Source organism: Octopus sinensis, linkage group LG4, assembly GCF_006345805.1.
Source record: "Octopus sinensis linkage group LG4, ASM634580v1, whole genome shotgun sequence".
Lineage (NCBI taxonomy): Eukaryota > Metazoa > Mollusca > Cephalopoda > Octopoda > Octopodidae > Octopus > Octopus sinensis.
In genome coordinates, this window is record NC_043000.1 from 57,965,372 (window position 1) to 57,988,502 (window position 23,131).

General features: G+C 32.2%; 1 protein-coding gene across 7 annotated transcripts in view; it reads right to left on the reverse strand.

Moving 5' to 3' along the window:
* The window catches only part of LOC115210794 (regulator of G-protein signaling 17), a 379,423-nt gene that overhangs the window by 283,311 nt on the left and 72,981 nt on the right, over window positions 1–23,131 (reverse strand). The window contains exon 1 of one of the 7 annotated variants that reach the window (XM_036501997.1): window positions 1,160–1,182. The exons of the other annotated variants lie outside the window; for them this stretch is intronic. The gene's annotated coding sequence lies outside the window, so the exon portion shown is untranslated. Of the gene's footprint in view, window positions 1–1,159; window positions 1,183–23,131 lie in introns of those variants that run through there. 7 annotated transcript variants of the gene reach the window in all.

A 23,131-nucleotide genomic window follows, 5' to 3' on the forward strand; every position in this document is an offset into this window, starting at 1 on the left:
CAGATATAAATGGGTAGCCCTGTGACAAACTGGCATTCTGTTCAGGACCAATGATTTCCTGTCTGCCTAGCCACCAGGGTGGCATCATTTAAAGGCTACAGCAATGCAAGGAAGCATATTATGACCAGCAATGCATAACAACATCCAATGGTCTGTTTGGTACGGTAATTATATACGGTAAAATATTCACCACTTACATGTGGATGTTGCATTAGAACACACAAATACTGCAATATTTACCAAGAGAGAAAAATTCTCATATTGTTATATGCTACATAAATGCTCATCATAGCTATTGTCAGCAGCAGACAATCACCATGCAGCAGAAGTAGTGGTGACTGTCTGTTGCTGGTTAGAGCTATGATGTGCTCTTATGCACCAAATAACCATATTAGATTTTACTCTCTCGTTAAATATTGCAGTATTTGTGTGTGCTAATGCAACATCCACTTTTAAGTGATGAATATTTATCTTTTGGTATTAATACTGCTTCTGTCACTCTGTCCGTCTGTAATGTATGTATGTATGTATGTATGTGTGTATGTATGTATGTGTGTGTGTATGTGTGTGTATGTGTGTGTGTGTATGCGTGTGTGTGTCTGTATGTATACATGTTGTTGAGACATTGTGTGTGTGTGTGCATGTATGTATGTACGTTCATATGTATGTATGCATGTATGTATGTATGTATGTATGTGTGTGTGTGTGTGTGTCTATGTATGTATACATGTTGTTGAGACATTGTGTGTGTGTGTGTGTGTGAGTGTGTGTGCATGTAAGTATGTATGTACGTTCATATGTATGTATGTGTGTGTATGTATGTATACTTGTTGTTGAGACATTGTGTGTGTGTGTGTGTGAGTGTGTGTGCATGTAAGTATGTATGTACGTTCATATGTATGTATGTGTGTGTGTATGTATGTATACTTGTTGTTGAGACATTGTGTGTGTGTGTGTGCATATAAGTATATATGTACGTTCATATGTGTGTATGTATGTATGTATGTATTATGTATGTATGTATGTATGTATGTATGTATGCATGCATGTATGTATAGGCAATTTCAGATATTTTCAACTTTTTCACAAGATTAAGGATTTCTTCTCTCTCCTCTATCTTTTTACTTCTTCAAGATCAAGAATAAAACTTTCTACTTACAACAGTATAGTTATCTTTCCAGAATCAAAGAATTCAACAAAACAAGTTCTGATACTCACCTGTAAGAAAACAGAAAATAAAAAAAAGAAAGAATTATTGAAGTGTTTTTATGTTAGAGTACATTCTATTTACATTCTGATAAACTTTGTTCACTCACATACTGCATCATTATGTTTTACAATATTTGTTTCAAATCACAAGCAGCCACTCAATAAAATAAAACTGACAGTAAAGTAACATGAAAAGACTACAATTTGCCTCCTTATTTTATCTTATAATTATTTTTCATTTTTCAGTATTTACATTTAATGGCATATTTTTTTGTCTGTATTTGTCACAAATCTTACATAATGAGGCAAATATTTGCACTCAGTAGAAATATTCTTTTCAATAAGGTCAAAATTGCATAATGCTGCAATGATGCACAAAATAAAACTAAAAAAAAGGGTGGGTGAGGAAAGCTACTGCTTAGGTTTTAACTGAAGCACATTTAGATTTAAAATTTGCAGATTTGATTAATTCAAATTAAACAGACAGAAAATAACTTTATATATAATCCATTGAAAACCAATAATTGCAAATGTTTAAAATTTGATGAAACTATTACAATTTTCATAGGAAATAGTCAAAGGAAATATAATCAACTAAAAACATATTTTAGAAATAAAAAAATAATACATAATGTTAGTCAAAAAATAAAATTGTAATAACAAAAACAATCATCTGAAAATTGTAAAACTAAATGATGAAGAACGAATGCATTAATGTGTCATTTTCATTGAAAATGTAATATTGCATCATATAGTAACTGCTGCGTGTAAGCACTGAAGGCAACTAAAGTGAAAAGAATTGTCAGACTCAATTAAATATCCTATCTTCTTCATGTACAGAGACAGAATCCAACATTCAATAAGAAATCGGGCAATAGAATCGGATATGGTTTTTAAATGGTAGGAATTATCAAGTGCTTAAAATGAAGTCTAATTAGAGATTTGAAAAAGTAGTAATTAGTTTTCAAACTCATGAATCAATACACACACACATACACACACATATATATAAATACACATACACAGGTGTGTGTATATGAGTCGGTTTGTTTTTGTCTGTGTGCCAGCTGGTCTCTCAGCCTGCATATGTTCATACTTTAAGCATTTCAAGAGACCTGAAGTAGATATAGTACTATGAATGTAGAAATACTTGTAATTATAGTTATAATAATTTTATCGCATAAGCACATGCCCATAAATTTGTGGGGAGAGGAATAGATAATTATATCGAACCAAGTACATAAATGATAATTTATTTTGTCAAACCTAGAGGGATGAATGGCAAAGATGACCCCAGCAAGATTTGAACATAAAATGTAAAGTGTTAGAACAAATATTGCAGAACATTTTGTCTGTTACTCTAATGAGTCATTCTGCTGTTTTAATCACATTTATAATAATAAGACTATTTTCTGTTTTCTTTTGTAAAGCCTGGTACTTATTCTCTTGGTCTCTATTGACAAACTGCTAAGTTATAGGACATAAACACACCAACACCAGTTGTCAAGTGGTGTTAGGGGACAAACATATACACACACAGATATATATATGATGAGCTTCTTTCAGGTTTTGTTTACCAAATCCACTCAAAAGTTGTCAAAGATGCCTGAAAATGGGACCATATAGTTGGGAAGCAAACTTACCACACAACTATGCCTGTACCTTATTTATTCTACTTACACACTGGTCATAACCTCAACTATTTTCTAATTAGTTGTAGAGCACTTGGTGAATAAATCTCTTGATAATGTGTGTACCTTGTGAGTTTTATATGCAACTGGTTACCACCTAATTCTGTATCATAAAAGAAGTGATTTCACTTACATCGTAAATAGCTTTTAATAAAATTAAGAGTCACAACATTTCATTTCTTCTTCTGAAATATATATACTCTGGACCCCTTTATTTTAAACTCATATGAATAGTTGATAGAATTAGTAAGTGAGTGATAGCATGGTTTAACCTTCAGTGAATGGCCTTATTGTAAACATTAGACTATTCATCTCATACTGTACCAATATATTGTTCATCCATGAATCAGTGAGAGACGCCTCTACATGGTCACTAAAAATAATAACCAAATCTCTCTCTTAACCCTTTAGCATTCAGATTACTCTGTCAAATGTAATGCTTATTTATTCACATTGTTTTGAATTAAATATGCATTATCTTGTGGCAATATTGCAACAAAGTGATTGTTTATTTTGATAATGACATTGTAGGATAGGTGCAAGATGTTGGATCTGGCCAGTTTGAACATACCTGCAGCAGAATATTTTCGCTGGATTCTGTTAGTTTAAATGATAATGGGTTAAATTACATACCCTACTGTTCTCAAAAATGAAAGACATATTGTAATTCTAGACACACTATGTCTGAAAAAAAAAAAACCCATAAAAAACAAGCTGGGAGGGTCACAGATGGATTATTTTTGAACATAGGTGCACTCAGTTAGGGCTGACTTAGGGATAAACTCTAAACCCCTTCTATAAGTTATTATAACTTGATAAAGGTTAGGCTTCTCAAAGCAAGCCTATTATGACATTTTAAAACATGAAGAATTCAATTGTGTCCTGACTAAAAGAAAAGCTGGGGTGCTGCACTGTCTATTGTTTTACCAAGTGAAATCAGAAAGAGATAAAAAATATGAACAACAGGCACTGTTGAGCTAACATTGTGCACAGAATCTAAGGAGGACTTTCATCACAAAATCCTTGTTATAAATAGACAAACTCTCAGAATAAGAGGGAAGCCTTAATAGTTTTTTTTCTGATGCATTAGCCTAAGAAATCAAAAATTATAGTTTAATAGCAGAGAGAAAGAGAGAGAGAGAGAGGGGGGGAGAGAGAAGAGTGTGTTTGTGTATGAGAGTAGGAAGGAGGGAGGGAAGAAACTAGCATATGTGAGAGAGAGAGAGAGACAAAGAGGGAGGATAGTGAATGAGTGAGTGAGTGAGCGAGAGAAATTTTATCAATATTAAAGAAACTTGTTTCATGAGAATGAGCATTTAGAGGAGTGAAAGAATCTTTAGAAATACAAAAATAAAAACCCGGAGCAAATATTAATTTGTTTTTACACACAAAGTTTTGGGAAGTGGAAGCTCAAGCATATTTAGTCATTCTTACACTAACAATGGAAAAATATATTACAATGAACTTTTCTCATTAGCAAAATCAAATCCAGAACAATATACATACATATATATATATATATATATATATATATATATATATATATAAACACATACATACATACATACACGCACACACAAAATACCACAGACACACATATGCATGTGCACACACAGATCAGAGAGAAGCCTTCCAAATGTAGGAAAAGCTTATAGCTGGTTTTAAACATTGAATGTGTGAACATGAACTTAGGTTATTATGACTGTAAGGTTTTTATAACATCTAAATTATTTTGCTATGACTACTATAACTCTGAAAGTTCATTAGATGAAAGTTCTATGCTACGGGCTATACTCCTGAATGAAATCTTCCTAAATCCAGTATCTAACCCAGTGATTGAAATCATTTTGTCTGCTACATATTGAATGATAAAAAAAAATTATGGTTACACATCACATAAAAAATTTTTCAAATTGCTTGAAAATGAGAAATTTAGGAAAAAAAAATTTTACAAAACTATTATCTTTTGTTTGTTTCAGTTATTGGACTGCAGCCATGCTGAGGCACCAGCTTGAAGGCTTTTAGTTGCACAGATTGACCTTAGTACTTTTTAAGTCTAGTACTTATTCTATCAGCCTCTTTGCCAATTTGCTAAGTTATGTCAATTTAAACATACCACCACCAATTGTCAATTTGGGAACAAAAACAAACACAAAAAATATAATAGCATGTATACATATCATATATATATATGTAATAACGGTCTTAATATTGTCTTAATAACGGTCAAGCACACAGTAATTTCCCTTTGTATAACAGTCATTTTTCATAGCATTTTTTCCAATGGCTGGATAACTGAAGAGATGGTGGCGTGGATTTCCACCTCGGCATCCGAAACTCGGAGTTTTATCATGGCTACCAAATAATTGTCACATATTACAATTACAGATAAACTCCTCTATTTACATAATATTGAGGTTTCTTTCATTCTTTTGTTGTCTTACCTTTTTTATCAATATATATATATAAACATATATGATATATATAGAGTGCAGTGAATAAACTGTCGTCTAAGTTACACAAAGATGAAAATAACACTGACATCTCATTTTAAAATATAGTTACCAAAATAACATTAAAATATCTTGAAATACTAAAGGGTAAATTTATTCAATAAAATCACCATTGGCTTCAACCACTGCCTCCAGAAAACTCTTCTGTACAGTCTCCTTGTTTGAGTACTGGCACAGGGCCAGTAATTTCAAGGCAGGAGGTAAGTTGGTTATATTTACCCCAGTGCTCAACTAGTGCTTATTTTATTGGTCTCGAAAGGATGAAAAGCATAGTCAGCCTTAATGGAATTTGAACCCAGAACATGAAGATGGATAAAATGCTGCTAAGCATTTTACTCAGCATGCTAACAATTCTGTCAGACAGCCATCTTAAACATACTGAAATATTAATAAGGATTTTCTAAAGCTTTGTTTTTTAAATCTGCATCACACCCAGGTAGTCCTTGTGGTGCACTATCTGAGAACCATAAAATTAAATTTTAGCAATTCATAAAAAAAAAGAAGTTTTTTATACTTCTAAAACAAAAACATTAATAAATATATAACTGGCATTGATTCCAAGTTAAATAATCTTCAAATTTTTCAAAATGTACTAAGAAATGGATTGACTTTTATTTGTTTCCTGTATTATTAATATGATTTACATTTACCTTATTTATTTAAATGAAGTAAAAAAAAAATAAAAGAAAAAGCCAAAAATATTTCTATTATGTTTTCTAAGTCAAAGAAAGAAAGAAAGAAAGATGAATTGTCTAAATCAATCACATACAAATAAGAAATTTATTTTTGTGTAAACATCTACATTTAATTTTGAAATAGACCAACTAAACTGATAACAAAATAACAAAATAACCATTTTGGCTCAAAGCCAAATAATCATTTTGGCTTCATTTCTTAGCAAAACTTAAATACGAAATTTATGGCAAACAATCCAATATTTTAAAGACTTGTAACAGATCTAACCTGAAAAATATAAAATTATGAATCACAAGAAATTTCTAAACCAACAATTCATTGTTCGACTGGTTTCTGCTTTTGATGAGAGGTTGTACTGGGATGCCAACTTCAAGGGATTTTAATTATAGCAGCCCTAGTATTTTGATATTTGTTTTATTGACTTCATAAGGGACGTCCAGTTAAGTCACTGGTGTCATTGTACACAGTTCATACAAAAGAACTAAATAATTCAAAGTACTTTTTAAAACGATGCACAAATTTTGTTAAGGGATCCCATGCTGGTATGTATGTCATCATCATTGTCATTTTTATCTGTTTCGAATATTGGCATGGGTTGAAAAAGTTACCACACTATGAATTATTATCTGTAGTTACTGCTTAGAGGGTTAGAGCAGGAGTCCCCAACCACCAGGCACTGAACCAGAAGTGGGCTGTAGATCAGGACACACAGAAAGCATAAATTTTAAAATTTTATTTCTATTTCACTGACTATTACCATCTGCAATACAATAGTTTCAAATTTTGGTAGAAGACCATGATTTGGGGGGGGAGAGGGTAAATTGATAACATTGACCCCAGTACTCAACTGGTACTTATTTTATTGACCCCAAAAGGATGAAAGGCAAAGTTGACCTCAGCAGAATTTGAACTCAGAACATAAAGATGGACTAAATACTGCTAAGCATTTTGTTCAGCATGCTAATGATTCTGCCAGTTTGCTGCCTTAGTCTACAATGTAATAATAGTAGAAATAAAGTGCATAATATGTAAGCTGGCAGAACTGTTAGCATGCTGGACAAATAGCTTAGTAGCATTTTGTCTGTTTTTATTTTCTGAGTTCAAATTCTGCTGAGGATGACTTCACATTTCATCCTTTTGTGCTGGATAAAATAAGTAGCAGTCAAGTACTGCAATTGATGTAATCAACTTCCCCTTCCCCTCAAAAACTGCTGACCCTGTGCTAAAGTTTGAAATCATTATATATATAACAATTAAGTTACATTTTATGCCCTTTAGTGTTTTATTATGCACATGATGCACTGGTCTATGGAAAAATTACTTTGCTTGAAACCAGTTCATGGTGCAAAAAAGGTTGGAAGACCAAAGGGTTAGAGAATCATGTCTTTCTCAAAAATGTTCCATTTTTAGCATGGTTTCCATGACTGGATGTCCTTTCTAATGATTTACAGAAAGTACTGGAAGCATTTTATCATGACACTGGGGAGGCTGTCATATCCTCAGATTGACTACAGAGTCCTTACAACCACAATGTCTTCGCTCATTCTGTGACTATACAGAGTGTACAGGACGTATTTTATTGTGACACTCCAAGCTGGCAAAGTCATTAGTGCATTCATTCTGAGTTCAAATCTTGCTGAGGTTAACTGGCTCTCTCTCCTAAGTTTGAAACAAATGTTACTGCTATCCAAATAGTGTCAATAGAAAGGTACCTGGAAAAAAAACATGCATGCATACACACATATACATATGATGGGCTTCCATAGTTTCTGCCAACCAAAGAAACTTGAGGCTATAGCAGAAAACAGTCATTGAAAGTGCCATACAGATGGATTAAACTTGAAGGCACATGGTTGGGAAGAAAACTTCTTAACTACATAGCCATGTCTGAACTCTGTATATATGTATATGCATGCGTGTGTGTGTGTGCATACACACATATATGACGGGTTTCTGTACAGTCTATGTCTACCAAATTCCCCTTACAAGACTCAGGTTGCCCCAAGGTTATGGTATAATATAACACACTTGTCCAAGGTGATATGCAGTGAGCTCAAAACTGGAACCGCATGATTTTAAAAGAAACTTCTTAATAACCATGGGACCTCTGTGTGGTAAGATTAAAGAAAAAGTCTATGCTAAGAAAATAATTAAATTGAAGGATTTTAATTTTAGTGAAATCTAAATTCTGATCATGTAATCAAGAACTTCTCTCTCTCCACTAAACATAAGCTATTTTCCTGGCCTATCACATCTAAAGAAATATGGTTCACATCTTGAAAACTAAAAATAAAGATTAATCTGCATTGCTTAATAGCAATTTTATTCTTTGCTATGGAAAGTAAAACAGAATAAAATCTCATTTACAATAGTTATGTGTGTGAAGAACACAGGAAAGCAGAGAATGGAAAACTAGACAAACAACAAATAAGAGAAGATGAATAGAAGATAGCAAAATTGCAGGATATTTAGAGACGAAAAAAAAAAGGCAAGAGCTAGAGATATTTCATACAAACAATGAATCTTGAAAATACTATCAGAAAGGAAAAACAACCAATATCAAAAATTATTAATTTCTTCCATCGTCTCATATTATGTCAGGTTATTATTCTAAACCATTACAATCAATATATAAAAACGGGGCAACAAAATGATTAATATCTAATCAAAGCCTAACATCAAATTATTGAAAATATTTTTTCTTAACCTTATCACCAAAAATGAAATTTCCAAATAAAACATGAATTAAAAGAACTGATATCTGTTATTTTCGATCAGATATATACACAAACAGATGTCAAAGATTTCAATTGTTATTTAATTCTATATCAATCTTTAAATTCTGGATGGTTCATACAGGAACATAGAATTAATGATATACAACTCATATCAGAAACTAGTATTGTAAATACTAATTTTAGCTCTTTAACTTTTTAGCATTCAGATTATTCTGTCTAATGTAATGCTTTTTTTATTCACATTGTTTTGAATTAATCATCAATTACCTTGTAGCTCTGAGATTTCAATGATGTGACTGTTTATTTTTAGAATGACATTGTAGTTTAGGTGTGAGGGGCCACATGTGGCCAGTTTGAAGATTGAATAAGTAGAATATTTGGGCTGGATATGGCTGGTTTAAATGTTAAAGGGTTAAAGCAGTTGCCCATTGAGTCCCATTTTGTTGACTTCGAACAATTTTACTCATCTTTTGCACAACAATACTATTTAGTTACAAAGCATGAATGAAATTAATTCTTCTGCAAATATATTGTAATTCAAGCAAACTTCTTAAGTTATATCCATCAGCATTCTTGTTTTTACTCACTAGCTTATAAACTAGCCATATCCATCCATAAATATTCTACTTGTTTTGTATTCAAACTTGACATATCCAGCCTCTCACACCCAACCTACAATATCATTCTATAAATAAACAATCATATAAAAAACTTGAAGCTATGAGACAATGCATAATTAATTCAAAACAATATAAATAGATGAGCATTATATTTAACAGAGTCACCTGAATGCTAAAGGGCCAATATTATCCTAAGTTCAGAAATTTCATAACAGTCAGTATTGTACACCAGTTCTGTCATTCTACCATATCTAATGTATCCATTAAATCAAACCAAAAGTACTATTGTTGTTTCTTTATATGTATGTTTTCATGTCTGACAATTTTTTAGTGAGGAGAGAAGGGCTCAGAGACCCAAGGAACTAGAGCAGTCAGGAAGCCTAAATATTCTGGCAATAACTTACAAAACAATATAAGAAATATATTTTTGCCAATGAAATTTTTGTAATATTATGTGGTTATATATATATATATATATATATAATATATATATATATCATCATCATCATCATCATCATCGTTTAACATCCACTTTCCATGCTAGCATGGGTTGGACTGGCAATGATCTCGCTCATATATATATATATATATTATATATATATATATATATATATATATATATATATATATATATATATATATATATATATATATATATTATATATATATATATATATATATATATATATATATACACACACACACACACTATGAAGGTGCATGGCTCAGTAGTTAGAGTGTCAGGCTCACAATCATGTGGCAATGAGTTCAATTCCTGGACCAGGCTGTGTGTTGTGTACTTGATACTTGAGCAAGACACTTTATTTCATGTTGCTCCAGTTCACTCAGCTGCAGAAATGAGTTGTGGTATTACTGCTGCCAAGTTGTATTGGCCTTTGTCTTTCCATTGGATAACATCAGTAGCACGGAGAAGGGAGGCTGGTATGCATGGGTGACTCCTGGTCTTCTGTAAATAAACCTTGCCTGGACTTGTGCTTCAAAGGGTAACTTTGTAGGTGCAATCCCATGATCATTCATGACTAAGGTGGTCTTTACCTTTTTTATACTACTACTACTACTACTACTACTACTACTACTAGTAGTAGTAGTAGTAGTAGTAACAGCAGCAGCAGCAGCAGCTAAACCTCAGGTCTGAGTTGATCTAATAGCACCATTGTCAAATTATTCCAGACATGGATATTTCATCTTTTATTCAGGCATTACTTATGCAAAACAGCACTAATAAATGTATCCTTATTTTTAAGGTAATATGGCTTGATTTCTGGGAGAGCTAATTGTTATTAATTCTCTACCTGTTAGGGTAGAGAATATTCAGAAAGACCCCTTTATAGGCTTCTTCAAATTAATATATGAATCGAATTAATAATAAGTATCTAAAAAATGAAAGTTGCTAAATAAGGAATGAAGAATGAATAGAAGAAAGAGGAAGTTGGTGGTTGCTATGTCTGTTCAAAGATCATTAGTTCACTAAGTAGTAACACTTAAACCAGTACTTCTCAAACTATTTTTTTATTAGCTACTGTCTGTTTTCTCTCTCCCCAATTTTAATACACAAACAAAGAATATAAAGAATAATTTGGTTCAAGGTACTAGTTCAATGTAGGTGACTACTTAGAATGGCACTACCCTATAATAAGTGAATATTTGATACATCACCATTTGACCTTAGTTGTTGACCCAACCTTGAGGACATGACTTTTGGCCAAACTCAAGTACATATTCTTTGTACTCTATATATACACCCAGAGGTACCAGCTGAAATTTATCATTATATTCTGATTTATAGTTGTATTTTTTATATGTTCACATATACACATACACTAATTCCTTTGCCTACATGCAAAATTGTCTGTTTATACACATAAGTAGATTATGAGATAAGCAATTGACACTCATAGCGAGAATCAACAATCCAACAATGTTCAAGGATATATATATATATATATATACCAGAGTAAGAGCATAAATGTGACGAATGGAAACGTGAAACTCTGAGTAATAGTTTTTGTAATATTTTTGCTGCTTTTTAATATAGTATATATGTGTGTGTGTGAGGATGCATGGCTTAGTGGTTAGGGTGTTGCACTCACGATCGTGAGATCATGGTTTCAATTCCTAGACCGGGTGGTGTGTTGTGTTCTTGAGCAAAACACTTCATCTTACATTTACTCTGTGGTCACTTTGACACCAGGTGTGTGGTACACCATGCACCTGTTCAGACAACATTGATTTAATAGAGGGGGTAAGCTAATGTATGGCATGCATATTTGATCACTATAAACAAATCATTTGTGCTGGTAATTCGGAAAAAGATGAACACTCACATCATCTTTGATGGGAGAGTCCTTCTTATGTATATATATATATATATATTTGCACACACAAGTCATGACATTACTTAATAGAGCAGGTGCAGTGGTCCTCTTAGTTTCATGTATAGAAATGTCCTCAAACTTTGGCAATATCTTTTAAATTATGTTTACATTTATTGTTTGTAATTTATGGATGGGTGCTATACATACAGTTTTGTTTATTTACTTATTCACATTTTGGAGTCTACAAAAATTACTGATGTTGTTGTTAATACTATTGCTGTTATGGTAGCCAACAAGCAGTTTATCATAATATTACATTTAACTTCTTAATTTTTAAATAGGCAACAAAGACTGACAAAACAAAAAAGATAAAAGAAAAAAACAAAAAACCCATTACTACTGCACCTACCTACTTCCTATTGCTCCCTTTGTCCCTAGTGCCCATATAAAATCACCCACTCCAGGGGTGATTTTATATAGGCACTCCAGCATTATTCTCTATGAAGGTAAGTTAGAAATATATTTTCTCTCTTTCTCTCTCTCTCTCTCTCTCTCTGAAGATATATATATTTATATGCACACAGCTATAAATATTTTCTTACTTGCAATTTAAAAAAAATATAAATCAAATCAAATCAAGTGAAAATCAAACCAAATCAAAATAGATGAACATCAATGGAATTTGTATCCTTGTGGTACCAGTGCCGGTGGCACATAAGAAAACCATCCAAACATGACCGTAGCCAGTACCGCATCGACTGGCCTCCGTGCTGAGGGCACGTAACAAACACCATCCGAGCGTGGCCATTCGCCAGCCTCGTCTGGCACCTGTGTTGGTGGCACATAAGAAAACACCATCCGAGCGTGGCCGTCTGCCAGCCTTGTCTGGCACCTGTGTCGGTGGCACATAAAAAACACCATCCGAGCGTGGCTGTCTGCCAGCCTCGTCTGGCACCTGTGTCGGTGGCACATAAAATCACCCACTACACTCTTGGAGTGGTTGGCGTTAGGAAGGGCATCCAGCTGTAGAAACACTGCCAGATCTGACTGGCCTGGTGCAGCCTTCGGGCTTGCCAGACCCCAGTTGAACCGTCCAACCCATGCTAGCATGGAAAGCGGACGTTAAATGATGATGATGATGATGATAAGTTGCAGTTTTTGAGAGCAAAGAAAAACAATATGTATATGTGGCTCTTCTTATCAAGCAACTATCCCAGTAATATAATAAAACTATCAAATTACCCTGAGCAGCACAACTATCAGTGCACTGTTTACATTCTGCATTGCTGTTACCATTTAAACATTTTCCCATAAAAAACAGACAGATTTAATATCCTTAGACTGTTTCCTTGTAACACAATAACACAAGGAAACAATAATTGATAATCCTTTGAAAAATGCAAGCCTTCATTAATATGTAATTAACTGCAAGGAAATGCAGCCAAAATATTATCATACTACTGACAATCAACTAGAGAAGCTTCTACAAGAAATTAGCAGCTACTGGAATAATCCCATTTTCAATATTCCTCTACTTCCCTAGAAGACATTAAAAAAACACACAAAAAATATAGCAGATGTTCCATGTATGTAGCATCATTACATACTATATCAATATTTACATGCTGTTTATCATATGGGACATCTGGTATTGTTCAAGACAACTTTTCAAAGTTTGTAACTGTTTCCTAGATCAGTGGTTTTCAACTGAGGTTCATATAAGATTTTTTGTGGTCCACACAAGCAAAATAATAAATTGGGTCCACAGTAGTATTTTATGGGTTCACAAAAACAATTTTGCTTTAGATATATTTATCACAAGAAACAGGTTTCTTCCTCTAACATTTTACATAATTCAACCTACACAAGTGAATGTGTGACAAGTGAATAGGAATTTTGAAAGAAGTTTCTATAAAACTAGTTTCTAAACATTGAATAGCTATGGGGGTCCACCAGAATAAAATAGTAAGCAAAGGGGTCCAAAGGTAAAAAAAATGATTGAGAACCACTGTTCTAGATCCTGCTCACTCAATTTCCTGTTAATTTTTATCATATTAATGTGAGCAAGATCGCTCCAGAAATATATATAGTTGTATATGAAATGGTAGAACATGAATTTTAAATGAATTTTAATGAGAGTTCAATAAAATATAAAAAAATAAGAGTCCTTAAATTCAACCAAAAGATATATAAATTTCACTAGTCAGTGAGTAATAGGTATTTTCTGACTTTCAGGTCTTCACAAACTAGTGAATTTCATCTTCTTGTAAACTCTTTGTCAAAAAAAGAAAAAAAAAAAAAAAAAAAAAAAGGGTAGGATGGGAACTTAATTCCAATGCAAATAAAATGACATTTGCTTCTTCAAGAGTACAACATGCAGAACAGCTCTTATAAGAGCTTGAACATGTAATCTTGCAACGTTAATACTGTAGCTTCATAATTACTGCAACTCCCAGTTGTCATCCACACCTTTGTCATATAATACCACCCTATCATCATTGTATTCATGCTTCACTTAAAGAAAAAGAACAACAAAGTTAAGTCAACTCAGTAGAGCCAGATGTTGGCTCTATCGAAAAACAATCACATATACATATCAATGACAGAGCAACAGGCTAAAAATACCATTCAAATCTCCCACAAAACATGCCCAATAAACTTTTTTTAAAAAAGAAACATGTTATCTGATGTAGAACTAGATAAATAATATCATAACTAGAACACCTTTGATCATAAGTCCACCCCTTTACAACAAATAAACAAACATGCAGGTAGCACGTTTCTGCCAGCTCGCCGCCTTCTTACCACACAGCCACTCCTTTAGAATAATATTGTAAGGTAGATGTGAAAGGCTGGATGTGACTAGTTTGAGTATAAAATGGGCAGAATGTTTGGGCCAGATATGATCGGTTTAAATGCTAAAGGGTTAAGAAGTTTGTTCTGCAGTCAAATAGTTTAAGGTTAATTTCTCCAGAATGACATTGTGAGCAGGTGTCTTCTACTATGGCCTCAAACTGAGCAATGCTTTGTCATTGTTTTGTGTGCCATGCAAATAGTGTCATTGTTCATATCTGTAGCAAAAACATGCCCAGACATCTGTGCACAGTAAAAACAATGCCACTATTATGAATTTTGTTTATATCTGCTGTGAATACATGTCTGGCTGTTGAGCTGTTTGTCCCAAGAAAGACTAAGTAAGGGCTGTTATCAGACAAGAAGGACATCTGTCTATAGGAAAAACTGCCACAGTAAGTCTTGTTTGATATATGCTAGTATGGAAAAGTGGATACTGAAATGGTAAAGATAATGATATATATATATATATATATATATATATGTATATGTGCATATGTATACATAAAACTTCCACACTAATTCAGAAAATCCTAAACAAACATGAAATCTAAGGAAACTTTCTTCTATTTTACTTATGCTTGACATCTGAAATCGATAAAAGAAACATTTTAAATACCAACTGATAGTATGCAAACTAAGTTTCAGAAAAAGAAAAAAAAAACAACAACAAAAACCCAAACAAACACATATATCTTTGAATATTTCATTAAATCAATAATACGTGTGTATGTATGTAAGTTTATATACATGCATGTGTATGTGTTCATATGCATGTGTAAATGTTCACATGCAAGTAATGATATGTGTAATTGCATACGTATGTGTGTATATTTATCTGCATGTAGATTTTATTAGTTTACAGTTAATATTCAATATCAATACCTTCATTACCTTTTGCCATTCAAGCTGTTTCATATCATAAACAAAGCAATGGCTTGGTTTATATGTCTATGTATCACTATCTGCCAGTAATAAAATAAAGTTGTTTTTTTTTCTAAATTTCTTTTACTCCAGTACTTTTTTGTTTCTTTTTTATCTATTTATTTTTTTGTAAGGAAATCCACCAGTTTACAAGATTTGCTAAAAAATTGAACTAAAGTTTCAAGCATAACCATCTCTCTGTCTTTCTCTCAGTATACATACACAAACAAACATATCATTAGACATACGTGATACACAGATGCACACACATATATACACTTACACACAAATACAAGCATGTAAACATATACATGTGTGTGCTTTCTGTGTGTTTGTTTCGATGTTTAATGTTTAAGGTCCAAGAAGCCTATAATGTTTATTTTTATGCCTCGCAAATGTAGTAGTTTGAAATAAGTACCAACTGCAAACACAAAAATAAGTGGCTTAAAGCAATGCACTAGCTGTATCGTTAAGAAGTTCACTTCCTTCCAATATGGTTTTGGATTCAGTTCCACAACGTGGCACCTTGAGCAAGTGTCTTCTACTTATAGCCTGAGACAAACCAAAGCCTTGAGTGAATTTGGTTAGTGAAAAGAAACCCATCATATAATATATAAGTACAAATGGGTGTGTTTGTGTCTCCTTGATTTCACATTGCATGTGTCATACAAGCAGTGTCTTTTGTTTTCAAATCTTCTATGCAAACAGGTTCAGCTATGAGGAAATATATGTTGGAAATAGATGAGTGTTGGCAACAGGAAGGGCATCTGGCTGTAGAAAATCTGCCTCAGCAATTTCTGTCCAACCCATATGAGATTGGATGTAAAAGCAATGGTAATGATGATGATTATATGATATACATAATGCTCTTATTTCGACTAATCCACTCTATATAATTACAATCATAAACTGACTTAAGCAAATAGAATAGTTTGCTTGAGAGTATAATGCAAAGTAAGTAATGTTCTTCAAAATATCAGAATACAGGAACACTTCTGTTGACTTCATTCCCACCTGATAGTTCAAGAAAAGATACACTAGCTTGATTCCCCATCATGTGTTTCCCATTATAAACTAATGAAACCCTCATTAGTTTTACAGTTTCCATTGTTTCCCAATATATTTATTTACAGAAGTGTTTAAATCCATTGAAAATTATGTTTTCCTCATGGACGCAGTGATGCACCAGTGTCAGTACATGAGTATTTGGTCAGAGCTTGAAACTACTGTTACAGCCAGCTGTGTATCTAGGCAGGGTGGGGAGTAGAATGCATATACATGATCTCTGTAGTATAAATTGGCATGACATTTATTTATAGCAATCATCATTATCATCATTATCATCATTATTATTATTATTATTATTATTATTATTATTTAATGGCCATGTTAATATTCCCATTCTAAATAATGTCATAGAGAGATATTATTTAAAGCAGGAAAAGCTAGTGAAATGATATCATAGAAATAAATGTAAACAGGATATCTGCCTATCCAGAAACACGATGTACTTTAGAAAGGTTTCAGGAATTTTTGCTTTTTTATTATTATGGTTTTTTTTTAAACTTCAAGTTATATAGGCAGAAAATTCTAGTATGTTTCAAGTTTTGAGAATTCAAACATTTGCAGTAATTATTTTGAGTATTCTTATTAGTGTCAACCACTTAATCCTGAAGTGAGATAGAGATTTTGCTTTTTCATTTGATTTTTTTCCAGACAAGCTGATTTGAGTAAAGTAGGCTACCTTAAGAATAATGCACATTTTGAACTTATGACTCATGGGTCAGAAGCCCATCTTAACTAATTCACTTACAACACTTTATGCTACTTGTGAATATGAAATAGGGGTGCATATGTAGGTGCCTCAAAGAACATAATACGAGGAATAAAAAAGGCTATAGATAAGAAAATTCTAAATTTTAGTGACTATCAAGCACATTTTTATAACTGTTTAAAGCCATTCTTGTAGAGGGAATAATATATAGATAAAATAAATAAAAGTGTGTCACTAAAGATTAGTTAAAAAGGTGAAAATTTCTAATGAACCATCATTATAATTAAGTATAAGGATAGAGTTATTTGATATCTTTAGAAGACATACATCCTTTCTGCCTTAGTGAACTTTTTAAGGGTTGACTCTTTACACAAGTAGTTTGACCTATAGACATTTTGGGCACAATGAATCATCATCTTAAGTTAGAATTTAACACAGTAATGCTCTACTTTTTCTTGAGTTTGCACAAGCCATCTCTTGAGATACAAATGTTGATAAAAACAAATAAATAAATATATGATACACAACTTTAACAAAGTGATAGAAGAAGTAGTAAAAAGTGTGACAAATAATACATTGTTTAAAAAGATTAGATATATGACTGAAAACGAAAGTTGAAGGTGTTGTTCAAAATGTTCTCTAGATAAACAATCACTTAAAAGATTAGATGCCATTAGTGAAATTTAGATGGTTCATGAAATAGTTGTCCGAAAGTAAAAACAGTTGAGTTTTTTTTTAATTATTGGCCAGGGAAAATCAATGTAGTACAGTCTACTATTTTAATTTTGATTGAATGATTTAAATGAGAACATGTCAAGAAGGAAAACATAGCTGAATTGCTAAGGAGATACAAAACATAGAATTAAAAATGATGATGGATAAAAGATATTTCAAACAATTTACAAAATATTTTCCATTATAAAATATTCTTTCTCTGAAGAAAAAGTTACTCAATTTCTAAATTGCCTTTAACATAGTTAATCTTCATCTAATATTAAGTACACTAGACTCTTGCAAATATAATATCTTAATACCATATGAAACATAATGCTCCTTGTGGTAGGTAAATGGTTAAAATGTGATGAAATATATATATCAGATAAATCTTTTAGAAAGCTATCTAAATAGAATAGGTCAAGCTGAACTTTCAGGAACATTCCATTCATCATATTCATGACTCAGAAGGGAATGCAATATTATATCCTTTCCTCCTGTCCCTTTGGGAATAAGTGAATCAACAACCAGGGGACCGTAAGGAGTGAAACAACAATTCTATAGTTATAATAGCTATTACATAGCTAGACAAATTCAATATCACATATATCCTTTCTGCTCTTATGGTTAATAGCTGTATACACTCGAAGTAACTGAATATAAAATGCTAACAGTGTTGCTATTTTTTGGTGATAAGAATATGAAAACAAAACCAAAACCAAGAATTCTATTACAATGAAATGCACTAGCTATCAGAATCTGAAGTGATGAGTAACTTTAATTTTCTGCTGGAATTAAATGCAAGTATCTATCTATATAGGACACCAAATTCAATGGTAGATTCTTCAAACAGTATTGATTACAAGTAAGCTTTCTCATTCATGCCGAATAAGCAACAGAATGCTATTCATCAAAGCCATCATAGATAGCCATGATGGCTAAAACAAATTAAAAACATTAAGGGCATAACTAAAAACAAAGAGGGATTTGAAAAAAAAAAATACTATTATTTTTCTACATTTCAAATATAAAGAGATTTGCAAAATGATATTATTATATAATTTAAAATGCAATATAAGTATCATAGTAAAAGTTTAGGTTTGGTAAAAAAGGCACCATAAATAAGTGATGTGAAGATATGTTTTGAAGGAAGCAAATTCTAAACAATAAATATAGATACTAAATAAATTAGCTGAACAAATACGGCAAGTTATAAAATATCAATCTGTATCTAGAAAAACAAAGTGATCATTATTTCCTTTTTAACACACACACACACACACACACACACATAATAAATAAATAAAACCCAAAACAAAATAATATCAAATAAAAAGCAACAAAAGTTATATTCGAAGATGGTGTGAACTAGTTGAAATATAGTTTGGTTGTTCATATTTTGCTCATTCTAATCAGGAAAGATAGAGAAAAGGGGGAAATGAGATAAAATGAGTCAGAGAAGATGTGATCCTGAATTCCCCAAAGTGATAATGACAAGTTAGATAAACTGTATTAGTAAAAGATGTGATCCAAAATTCCAGGGAAGATTGGAGGGTGTCAAGGAGTTAAGAGAGTCAGAGAGAAGTGACCTGGAATGCATATCAGTGAAGGAAGTAACATCTCTCAGCTTATTTTCCAAGTGACTAAAAGTGCAGTAGCAGAATCAGAAAAAGCAAAAATTTTTTTCTAAACTGTATATTTATTATTTCTAAGTGAATAAGATCTTACAAATGTACAAGTAATGTGTATAGATTTTTTGCTTATATATAGATAAACTTTTGTTTCTTTATATCACTTTCACTTTATTCCACAGAGAGAGACAGGGGGAGAGGGAGGGAAAGAGTGAGAGAGATTGGTGAAAAAGAAACCATGAATGAAGATGATGATGGTGTTGGCTATAATCTTTACATGATGAAGTTAATAATTATGATGAAGATGATCATAATGATGAAAATATGGCTCAGTGGTTAGAGCCTTGGGCTCACAATCATGAGGTAGTAAGTTCAATTCCTGAACTGGGCTGTGTGTTGTGTTCTTCATCTCATGTTGCTCCAGTTCACTCAGCTGTAGAAAAGAGTTGTGATGTCACTGGTGCAAAGCTGTATACTTTTTAATCATCTCAATAAAGAATGGATGAAAAACAAAGATGACCCCAAGGGTTTTGAATAGAGAGTATAGTAAAACAAAACTAAATAACAGAAAGTATTTCGTCTGGCACCCTTCTACCTTTTGATATTAATACAGATTATGGTGGCGAGCTGACAGAAGTGTTTTGAAGCCATGGTGGAAGCTGAGGATAGTTACTTCAAATAAACTGTTATCTCTGTCATAATCTAGTCAATATTTTTTGATTTTTTAAAAATACTTTTATTTTTGGATGGGATATTGTATTTTCTTTTCCTTTTATGCAAACTGTCAAATATAGCCCGAACACCCTGTATATAATACACTTCTTCCCTACCTCACATATATATACATATTTAGAGAGAGCGAGACAGACAGATACTGATTGTGACTTGAGAAAATATTCATCAACTCTTGCATACACACACACACATAACTTAAGTATATATATATATCATATATACATATAAGGCGTAGGAGTGGCTGTGTGGTAAGTAGCTTGCTTACCAACCACATGGTTCCGGGCTCAGTCCCACTGTGTGGCACTTTGGGCAAGTGTCTTCTACTATAGCCTCTGGCAGGCCAAAGCCTTGTGAGTGGATTTGGTAGACAGAAACTGAAAGAAGCCCATCGTATATATGTATACATGTATGAGTGTGTGTGTGTGTGTTTGTGTGTCTGTGTTTGTCCCCACAGCATTGCGTGACAATGCTGGTGTGTTTACATCCCTGTAACTTAGCAGTCTGGCAAAAGTGACTGATACAATAAGTACTAGGCTTACAAAGAAAAAGTCCTGGGGTTGATTTGCTCGACTAAAGGTGGTGCTCCAGCATGGCCACAGTCAAATGACTGAAACGAGTAAAAAAAAAATATTGTGTATGAATGAAGACAGTTGCATCAAGAGGTTCTGCTTTCTAATTATAAAATGAATATGTGGAAGGGGTAGACCCAGAAAGATGTGGAATGAAGTAGTGAGAAAAGATCTACAAATGTTGGGACTCACAGAAGGGATGACAGGGGACTGAGATTCCTGGCAGTTTGCTGTGCTTGAAAAGATACATTAAGCTAAGTAAAAGCATGGTTACCCTTGCATACAGGCTCATCCCTTGCTGAGCATCCCTAATCTTGTGGGTTCTTAAGTGCTGGTGCCATGTAAAAAGCACCTGTACTGGTGCTGCATGTAAGCACCCAGTACACTCTGTAAAGTGGTTGGCATTAGGAAGGGCAATCAGCCATAGAAACCATGCCAAAACAGACATGGAGCCTAAATAGCCCTTCAGCTGGTCAGCTCCTGTCAAACAATTCAACTCATGCTAGCATGGAAAATGGACACACGATGAGGATATATAATAATAATAATAATAATAATAATAATAATAATAATAATAATAAATAATAATAATAATAATAACAACAACAATAATCAAGGATAAAATCTTTATAAGATATATATATATATATATATATATATATACACACACACACATATATATATATATATATACACACATATACATATATATATACACATATACACACACACACATATATATATATATATACACATATACATATATATATATATATATATATATATATACACATATACATATATATATATACACATATACACACACACACATATATATATATATATATGAAATATGAATTAGAGATAAAAACACTATTAGGCAACTCAAACTGATAGACATAACCCAATACATAAATAACAAATAATATAAATATAATTAATATAAAATATAATGTATATATATAAAATATAAAATCAATTTTTGTTTTATAAAAAATTTTAATTTTAATTTTATATTTTATATATATATATTATATATTATATTAATTAAATTTATATTATTTGTTTTTTATGTATTGGTTTATGTTTATCACTGTTTGAGTTGCCTAATAGTGGTTTTATCTCTAATTCATATTTTATATATTTATACTGTGAAATTTGATTTAATCCTAAATCTAATTTTCCCCTCTAAGTTTGGAGCCATACTCCCTATTATATATATATATATATATATATATATATATATATATATATCAAGATTATAGTTTTTCACACTGTTAACTACACATTGATTTTAGAAAAATGTCAAGGAAGGGCTTTTGACTAAGAAGATAGGGTAATTCTTAAATTGTAAATTGTCAAAATTTATGTAAGTTTCATTTCAGGTGAAATTCTGTAACTTGAGTTATCCATAATGCAAAAGTGTTTGTGTCTCTGTATGTATGTATGTATGTATGTATACATACATACATACATACATACATACATACATACATACATACATACATACATACATACATACCATACATACATACATACATACATACATACATACACATACATACATACATACATACATACATACATACATACATACATACATACATACATACATACATACATACATACATACATACATACATACATACACATACATACATACATACATACATACATACATACATACATACATACATACATACAATTAATAAAAACAGCTGTTTGCAATGTTATACCGTAATGGAAAATTATAGTCGTCAAACTAAACTTGATTAAGGGGGTGAATTAATACCTACAGTAATAGAAATAGGAGCTAAAATGCTCCAATGCTGTTACAAAGCACATAACATATACTCTGATAGGTGCCGAATCAAGGATTCCTTAGACTGACTGGCCAGTTTTGGTTTTTTCCATAGCCATCTTCAGTACGGCAAGCCCATTCGGTTGATTCCGGGCTAGCTCACCCATCAGAGTATATATATTCACCATAAAAATCTATGGATGGTTTAGCAGATCGCTAATGTGCATGCAAAAAATTAATAAAAACAGCTGTTTGCAACATTATAACATAAAGATCAGTCCATGGAATACTTGGTTCGGTGTTCAGGGAGATTGTAGCCCCTATTAG